A 9,956-nucleotide genomic window follows, 5' to 3' on the forward strand; every position below is an offset into this window, starting at 1 on the left:
GGTAAATTAGATTGGGATGTGTCCCATCTTCCAGCCAAACATTTGAATCAGTGTCACTTTAATTCTCACTTGTGAATGTGTGTGAATAAGATTATGAAATTATTAAGAGGAGAAAAACACTGAACAAAAAAGAAAAGCTTATGGGTGACATCAGTCACAATGCTCAGTATAAAATAGAGTGTTTAATTATTCACAGAAAAAAACAGATCCCCTCAAATAGTTTTTTTTGTTTGAAGTTTTCCAGTACATTGTACATCCTTCCTCCAACCAAAGACTCCCAAATTTAACAAATTTTTGTATTTAAAGACCCAATGAAGTTAGACTGTATAAAGAAATTTATTTTTCCTGCTTATCCTGTAATTAATAGGTCTGTTATTGAGTCCAAGGCTTTTTCATCCATTCCTCATGTTCCTGTCTCCTTTGTCTTAAATGTCTCTTCATCTGAATGAGTTCCTTTCCAGAATTTTTTTATTGAGAAAAAGTTCACCAGTTCAACATGCACAATTCATGCAATCTAAAAGAAATAACCAATACATAGAGAAAGAGAATAAGATGGTGAGAAGGGCAAGGAGATGTAGGTCAAATGATACAAAGCAGCAGAAATACAAACAGACAGGACTAGAGATGTATATAAACATGAAAACTACAGCTAGCTGCTAATGTCTTACTGTACTCTGGACTTTTCCTAAATGAATAATTTTAGTTAATGATGCCACAGAAAGGCAACGTGAGGAACTTTCAGATGACAGACAAGTTGATTTTCTTTACCTCAGTCATCATTTTATCATCTCTGTATATACTGTAACATTGTGATCTTCAACTGCAATATACACAGTACAGGAAACTTAAGGTGGATAATTTCATGGCATTTAGCATATACAGTATTAGCCTATCACCATAATCTCATTCTAAATCATTTCATCGTCCCAGAAGGGAATCTAGTACTCATTAAGCAGCTATTCCCCATTCCCCTCCTTCCTAGTCCATAGAACTATTAATGTGCTTTCTACTTCCATTGAATCATCTCTTTGAGACATTGTTGGAGAACAAAATTGAGTAAGATAATAGTTGTTTGTGTCTGGCTGTTGTGGAGACATACAATGTACCATAAGTCTCCAAGGTACATCAGTATAGCCAGTACTTCATTATGGCTAAGCAATACACGACTGTGTGGATATGCCATACTTTGTTCGTTCATTCCTTGGCTGCTGAACATTTGATTGGCTTGGGATATTGTAAACAATGCTAGTATGACTGTTTGTTCATGGAACTAATATTTGAGGAAACACCAAACTGTTCCTCAAATCTGCCATAACATTTCACATTTCCACCATCAGCATATAAATGTTTCAGTTTCTTCATATCCTCACTAAAAATATGTTATCTATGGTGGTTTCGCTAGGAATGGTCCCCATAAGCTCATAGATTTGAGTACTTGGTCTTTAGGGAGTAGGGCTATTTGACAAGGATATTAGGAGGTGTGGCCTTGTTGGAGTAGGTCTGTCACTGGGGTTGGTGTTTTCTGTTTTCAAAGGCTCAAGCCAGACCCAGTGTCTCTTTCTTTCTTCCTGCTGCCTGCCAATGCAGATGTAGAACTCTCAGCTCCTCCAGCACCATTTCTACCTACATGCTACCATGTTTCCCACCATGCTGATAATAGACTAAACCTCTGAACCTGTAAGCTATCTCCAAGCAAATGTTTTCTTTCATAAGAGTTGCTGTGGTCATGGCATCTCTTCACAGCAATAGAATGCTGACTAAGATACTGTCCCTCTCTCCCCAGTGCAAGGATTCCAAGTTCATACCAACATGTTCAGCCTTTGTACATTGATTCTGGCAATCAAATGCATAGCCTCAAGCATTTTACTAGCTGAGCCATTTCCCCAGCCCTTCTTTGTCTATTCATAAATTTGGATATGTGCTTTATAGCTCTTGAGTTATACATACTAATCATTTTAAACCAAGATATTTGCTATTGTGTTTTCAAATTGTTATTGTTTGTACATGTCCACCTCAAAGGCCTATATAGTAAAGGCTTGATCCTCAGCACTTGAGGAAGTGGTTCAAATGGAATGAAAAATGTTGTTTAGTGTGTTCCTTGGAGATAATCGGAGAACTATGGTCTCTTTTCCTTTATTTCTTTGCTTCATAGTCATGGTGAAGTGCACTGTGGACCTTCCATGATGTGTTCCTTTGTCCTTAGCCCAGAAGCAATGGGATCAACAGTCCATGGACTGAAACCTACAAAACTGAATCAAAATAAACCTGTCCTCAACTGAAGTAGAACCTCTCAGGTATTTTATCACAGTGACAGAAAGCTGAAGAGCATAAAGCAGTGACAGATCTGTATGAAAACAAAGACTTTTATTCTCAAATTGACAGATGGAAAAATAACCTATTCATGTTTATATTTACCCCCAAAATACGTATAGACCACTCTGCTAAGCATTTGGATAATTGGAAATATTGATGGCTGATACTCAAAGTATTGCTTTGAGTCTTCATATAGTTTACTCACATGATCATTATGTGAGTTTTATATAAGTTTATATAGAGGAGGCATGTAAACTACAGGGGAAAGTAACTGTTGGAAAACTTATTACACTTTGTTCTGAGTTCAGAAGAAAATGAAATTGCCAAATTTGGTAGTGATAAATTACTTGACTTTTTTATAATCTTCCTTTGCAAAACATATTGTGCTTAAAAGCATAATCACTCTCAAAACACACTCAGGGATTTCGCATCCAGACTTACCCACACAGTGCCAATGATTCTGCAGATATTAACAAGGGCCTCTCAGATGTATGTTTTCTTTAGATTTTCAAGGATGGCTCAAGGAGAATTTTGCAGAGACTTGGAATGGCAAGCAAATTCCAATGCAGATGAATATACATGAAAACAAATTGGCATTTTTAGATGAATAGCCTGTGGAAGAAACCAATAAAATGCAAGATGAACTCAAAATGGGCAAAAAGCTGTATATTTTATTTCTTAGTGTCCAAGACTGAAAAAATATTCAGCTACCACTGAACTGTGCCAATGCAAAAGGCTTGATAAGCAAGATATCAAATGTAAACATTTCAGGAGTAGCATTCAGTAAATGATTTTGAGCATAGACTTTGACATCAGACAAATTCAGAAACTGAAAACTATCTCTGAGTTTTACAGGATATGTTACTTTATGAAAATTATACTCTCTGGAAATCATTTTCCTAAACTATAAAGTGGGAAGGGAATTAAAATATGTATCTCATGTATTTATTTGTGCTTTGCACAATGCCTAGAATATAGTGATAATTCTAATAGTTGTTTTAGAATATGATATAAATAGTAAGTACAGAAGAACAAATAGATCGAGGGACCCCAGTCACAGTCAAGGAAACTCTGGAGTCACCAGGAGCTGGAAACCACAGGCAGATTCATCTATATGCTATTCAAGAAGGTGTGTCCCTGATAACACCTTCATTTTTACTCTCAGACCCCTGGAGATGAAACCTCTGTTATTTTTTGGTAATTTGTTATAGTAAACCTAGGAAGCCAGGACAAATCTTGCCTTGCTGTATGTTTTGAATTTTCAGAATTTGTTCATTTAGAATGAAAATTTGTTTTCATTCTAGAATTAAATTAAATTAAATTAGAATTAAATTTGTTTCAATTAGAATCATACATTATTAACCTAGGCCAGAAAAATAGCCACTAACACAAACACATAGTCTAGAGAGTAAGAAGATAAAATAAAGTCTCTGTTTAATCAAATTGACTTAGCCCTATAAAGAATAATCTTTTTATTCCTTCTTCATCCAAAAACTATGAAAAGAGAACTATGAAAGGTATAAAGACAGACTGAATGCTGACTTATTAAGAGTGATTATAGGTCGGTGGTGGTGGCACACGCCTTTAATCCCAGCATTCGGAAGACAGAGGCAGGTGGATCTCTGTGAGTTCGAGGCCAGCCTGGGCTACAGAGTGAGTTCCAGGAAAGGCGCAAAGCTACACAGAGAAACCCTGTCTCAAAAAAAAAAAAAAAAAGAGTGTTTATAGAAAGATGAGCTTCATGAGAATAGCAGTATATGTTCATGTCCATGTCTCCAGATTCAACATGAAGCCAATGGTGTATTAAGCCATACAGAAGCCAATTATGTAAGTACTTCATCAACAAATTTATGAGTGTGTTGATTATTCAACATGTGTTATGCATTCTCCTTTTTATCAGAGACTTCTTCAAATGGATGGTACAGGAGAAGGGTGATAAACATGCCTCCAGAGATGTACAGTATAATTGGAAATATGTCATATACAGAAAGAGTAGGCATCAAGAGATGAGGTCGTTGGGGGTGAGGAGATGGCTCAGCCAGTAAGTGTTTGACAAACAAGCATGAGAACCTGAGCCAGACCTGGTGGCATGTGCTTGCTTACCCAGCGCTAGAGAGTCAGAGACAGGACAATCCTTGAGGTTCACTGACGATGCAGCCTTCCTCAATCTCCAAGCCCCAGATCAGTGAGAATCCCATCTCAGAACACAAGGAACCCATCCCAAAAGCTCACAACCAGTCAAAAGGTGGAGAACAACTGAATGTGGGGTAGCAAACCCTATTACTACATCTGCAACCACTATACCTAAGGCCCTAGGAATATCACAGAAGAGAAGAGGGATGATTGTAAGAGCCACAACAGAAAGACATCCGCTATGAGACAATGTCTTCTAGATATGATAGTGAAGCTGCACCCTTGAAATCTGAACATTATGGTCACCTAAACAAAATGAAAACACCAACTGATCTCCTGTTCCTTAGGAAAACTGGTCCTTTTCATGTACTAGGCAGGATACTAAGCATTTAGCAAAAGTGACTCCAGATTTCCCTTAGTCTAAAATCAGCCTTTTCCAAGCATAAGTCCTCCGATACACTATCCAGTCCCAAGTGTTCAGCCCTAAACACATTTATAGATGAGTTATTCGTATATGTGACAATAACTAAATAAGAAAAGGCCATGAATTTGAGAGGGAGGAGCTGGGGACAGCAGAGGAGTGGGAGTGGAAAGAGAAAAGTGTGGAATCATGTATGAAATCTTTTTTTAGTTAAATTTTTTGAGAATATCTACTTTTATAAAAATAAAATTGGAAAAAAATCAAGGTGAGTGCTGTTTAAGGATTAACATGGGAAACTGACCTCTGACCTTCATGTGCACATGCACACATGTGCACAAACACCCCCATATATAGATATGGGGATATACAGACATCAGAAGGAAAAGATTAAATTACAGCAAAAAAAAAAAAAACTAAAAAGTCTTATGTAATGAACTCAGCAGAGAAGTCTTGCTTTGTAGACTAAAGAAATCAGAAATAGAACAAATAATGTATTGTCTATCCTGCTTTTTTTTGTTATGTTTCATTTTAGAGTGTGTGTGTGTATGTGTGTGTGTGTGTGTGTGTGTTTTCTGTGTATGTGATATAAGAACACAAGTAGGTGTGTGTGTGTGTGTGTTTTCTGTGTATGTGATATAAGAACACATGATGGTGTGTGTGTGTGTGTGTGTGTGTGTGTGTGTGTGTGTACACGTACGCGCGCATGCGTGCACAGACTTGTAGTGATCAGAACATTGGATGTCCTGGTACATCATTCTCTACCTTATTATTTTGAGGCAGGATCTCTCACTGAGCCATCTCTCCAGCCCCTGTGTTGGTTATTTTGAAGTTAATTTCTTTTTAGGGTTAATTTTAAAAAAAAGGATTCCCTGCTGCATTACATTAAAATCTCCTGTTCCTTGGGAAAACTGGTCCTTTTTCATGTACTAGGAAGGATACTAAGCATTTAGCAAAAGTGACTCCAGATTTCCCTTAGTCTAAAAGACCTTGTGCAGGAGACTAGTCTAAAACAATAGCCTACCACTAACAATATTTGACATAGGAAATGGACTACAATTTAAAATTTTAACAAGAGGAGAAAGGCAATGTCAGCCTATGAGATGGTGATGAAAAATCCAATTAAAGATACTCAGTGAAGTGATTAGACATACTCCAGTGGAATCTGAGTAAGGAGTTATGTTTCTGTATTCTAAAGATCTCTTAATAAATAATTTCTTCTAATGAAAGTATATGCCAAGGAGAGATGGGATTAGCCTTGGAGGCAGTGTCTTAGTAACAAAATCTGCTAGAGAAAATAAATTTTCCAAGGCCTAGAATTGTTCTGTGCACCAAATAGAAATTAAGTGTTAATGAAGGGCTGCGGGTATGGTTTTATCATTAAGTACTTGCCACACAAGAGTGAGGACCTGAGTTTGGATCCCCATCACCCATGTAGAAAACCAGGCATGGTGGCCAGTACCTGAAACGCAACCTCTGAGAAAGGAGGAGAGACAAGAGGCTCCCTGAAGCTTGCTGGCCAACAGTCTAAGTCAGTGAGCTCCACTATGAAGTGGATAGTTATTGAGGAAGTTGCACAGCGTCAACTCCCAGGGTTCACATGCTTGCACATGTGTGCACGCACTCGCGCGTGCACACACACACATGCACGCACTCATACATGTGATCAAACACACACACACACACACACACAAAATCCTTTGTGTGAAGCAATATTCTTTAGTTATAATAAACATAATGGTATATTTACCATACTTCATGTATTTTTTATAATTGACTCAAGCCTTCTGCAATGTGCTCAAGCTTTCTGGGTTTTCCCCATGTCTTTTATTTCCATTTTGGAGCAATCTTTAGAATAAAATGATGTGTGCATATGTGTGCTCTTTGAAGGCTGTTCTCACCTTCCTTCCACCACGTGGATGCTAGAAACTGAGCTTTGCAGCAAGTGCCGAGTTATGCTGATCCATCTCACCAGCCCAAGATAATTTTTATCTTCTCTTCCCATCCTTTTTTTTTTTTTTTACAATTTTTATTAGTTCTTTGAGAGTTTCATAGTATATATTTAGATCATATTCTGGTGCAAGGATGGCATGACACACATGTAGAAGGCAGAGAATAACTTCAGGCCTTAACATCTCAAGGTCCACCCCCTGTGACCCACTTCTACCAGGAAGGTTCCACCTCCTAACAGTTCCACAGTCTTCCCAGACAGCAGGAAACCACGAACACATGACCCTCTGGGGGACATTTCATATTCATACTCTAACAGAGCTTAGCTTTCTACCCACTCAGGATCAGTTGCCCAGAGGATAAGTGCGAGTCCACAGTAGGACAGATTTGGAGAAGCCCAAATCTTACTCAGTTCCGATACTGTCTCCTGACAAAGAACAGACCAAGAAAGAAATGGAGGAGAAGATGTGCAATACCGGGGATATACGACCACAGAAATTAGAAGACCAGAAGAAAGTGTCTCCTGCAGGAGTTGTGGGTCTTAAAGGAGCTGTCTGGGGTCTTCATTACTTTCTCTCCTCCTAAAAGACCCATGTTCCAGATTTTCCTCCCAATACTCCAATCAAACCTACTTTGTCTCCTTAATAGGAAGTCCTTGGAACTTGTACAGTTTCCTCTTCACACAGTGTTGCTTAAAAATCCCACTCACTCCTGTAACCGCCACTGCCACTCATGAGCTATGAATGCAATTACCTGGTTACTTACCTGCCAGTAGGCATTTCACGATTCATGGGATTCCATGAGTCCCATGTACACCTGGAATGCAAAATTTCTAGGCAGATTTGTCATAAACCATCATCTTCTCAAATCTAATTCTTTAAGATAGTCTTTCAACTACTATACTCAATTCAAACCCCCTTATGATAGACATATTTTGTTTTGTGTTGTCGTAGAAGTTTTTATTAGGGGTGGGGCTCAGAGAGCTATTACTTTGTCTAATCAATTTTCTCTTTTGTTAGCAGCACTTCAGTTTTTCTGAATGAGCATAATACCAGTGTGTATTTTCATTTTAAAAGGTTCTTCTTAATTGGCATTCTATGTACAATATATATGGCAGGTCCCCATTGACTAGAACATTCGATTAACCAAAACTGTTTATTGCTTAATAATGGCAGTGAAGAGAGAAATTGGAGGATATATTGAAGATCAGGGGCTCAGAGAATGGTAAAGGATATCATTACAAAATAAAAACTCATCAAACTGGAGGATCAATGATTCTTTAGTTTTGCCTTCCTGGTCACTAGTAATGTTGTAATATCCTCGGGGTTCAATTGTGTAGCTTCTGTAGGTTTTGTTTTAAGTGAGCATGGTTCCTTTCAAGAGTATTGCTTCTGTGGCGATACCTAAGTCAGCAAAATGCTCCATAAGCTATACAAATTTGTGCTTTCATCTTTGTAACACCCCCTAAAAGACGTGCTTTATCAAAGTCATAGTTGCCTTAGATGTGTTCAAACCCACCTAAACATAAAGCATTCACTTCAGTCTGTCACATGCTGTCCCCTCCACCTTATATACTGGTGTGAAGCCCTTTGGTTTGAAAGCTTTGCTAGTGTTTGAGAAAGTAAATCACTTTCAAGTTCAGGGTAAATGATTTCAAAGGGACTTTATAAAGAATCTTAATAACAACAGTCTCTCTTCCTCTGCTCTCTGCTCGAATCTGATTTGAACTCTTTAAATTTGATATCAAGCTTTAGATTTTCAGACCACAGAGACCTGAAAAGAACTTTAGAATCTACCACAATCCCACCTACTCATTTTATAGACCAGGGGAGAAGCTGAAAAATGAAAAGCATGTGTTAAAAGTCTTGATGAGGCTGATATAATTGAGATTTCTTCCCAATGGCTTGGGATGTCAAACAGGAAGGAATCCATTACCCCTTTTGCTGCTGCACCAGTCTTGTTGACCCCCAGGTCCCTGATTCCAATTCCAGTGTCACTCCTTACACTCCAGAAAAGGTCAACCACTGTCCTGTCCACTTCCCTCAAACTTGAGGAATCCTCTTTAAAACTTTTCCATGGAGAACCATGGTGGTGAGAAGGTATGATCTAAAATCAGGCTGAATGATGGGTCATTGCCCTTGGAGACAGCTGTCTCTCAGCTGAATATCCAAACGAAAGACATTTGATCTGGCTGCTCAATGTTTTTAGGGTGTGAAGACGGGTGAAGGTTAGCAGCAGCAGCATGAATTTCTCTTTACAGATGAGAAAGAATGGAGTGATTATGGTTTTTCTCCTCCTTTCTGCAATCTCCTTATACACACACACACATGCACACCCACACACAGAAACAGAAACAGCCACTTCCTGCCATTTGTCATTTTGCTATGTGGACAGAGGAAGGAGCTGGGAGAAGAACACACTGGATACAGGTTCGTTCCTTCAAAATGCCTCTGAAGCCTAAATTCGAAATGTTCATCTCTCCAGAATTTCTGTCTTCACTTTGTAATCTAAGGAATAAGGAACATGCATGGGATAACAATGAAATATCAATGACCTTTGACTTCAAGCAAACAGGAAGTTCTTTTCCTGGCCTTCATTTTTGTCACCAACAAAGGAAAGAAGAACCTGTGAGAATTAGAGGGTACTATTATGTCATTAAATAATTAAGTGGAATACCTAAAAGCAATAAAGCAAGACATCTAATATAAAAATACTCACATCACTGAACATATTCAGGAAGGGACTAGAGAATTAAGATTTTATTAAAAGGGGTTGAAGTATCTAGTAAAGGATTGAAAACATAATTTTTGCCTTCTAAAGTTATCACTTTTTATTTATAGTAATTCTTAGGGGTGTTTGGCAAAAAATAATGTCTGTGATACAAAATACAGCTCAAAAGCACATAGATTAAGTCCTATCTCACCAGTGAAATTTCAACCTCTCTCTCCCTGCTCTATCTATCTATCTATCTATCTATCTGTCTGTCTGTCTGTCTGTCTATCTATCTATCTATCTATCTATCTATCATCTATCTATCTGTGTGTGTGTCTTTCTCTGTCTCTCTATCTCTGTATGTATCTCTCTATCTCTGTCTCTCTGTCTGTCTCTGTCTTTCTCCTCTCCCCTCTTCCTCCCTCCCTCC

General features: G+C 38.2%; 1 long non-coding RNA gene across 1 annotated transcript; it reads right to left on the reverse strand.

Moving 5' to 3' along the window:
- Window positions 1–217: 217 nt before the first annotated feature.
- LOC131905027 (uncharacterized) lies at window positions 218–9,579 on the reverse strand. Its single transcript, XR_009377833.1, has 4 exons — window positions 9,369–9,579; window positions 7,580–7,630; window positions 2,755–2,925; window positions 218–514 (listed from the first exon to the last, which is right to left on the reverse strand). It is a non-coding gene; the product is annotated as an uncharacterized LOC131905027 (long non-coding RNA).
- Window positions 9,580–9,956: the final 377 nt, after the last annotated feature.

This window comes from Peromyscus eremicus, chromosome 2, assembly GCF_949786415.1.
Source record: "Peromyscus eremicus chromosome 2, PerEre_H2_v1, whole genome shotgun sequence".
Classification (NCBI taxonomy): Eukaryota; Metazoa; Chordata; class Mammalia; order Rodentia; family Cricetidae; genus Peromyscus; species Peromyscus eremicus.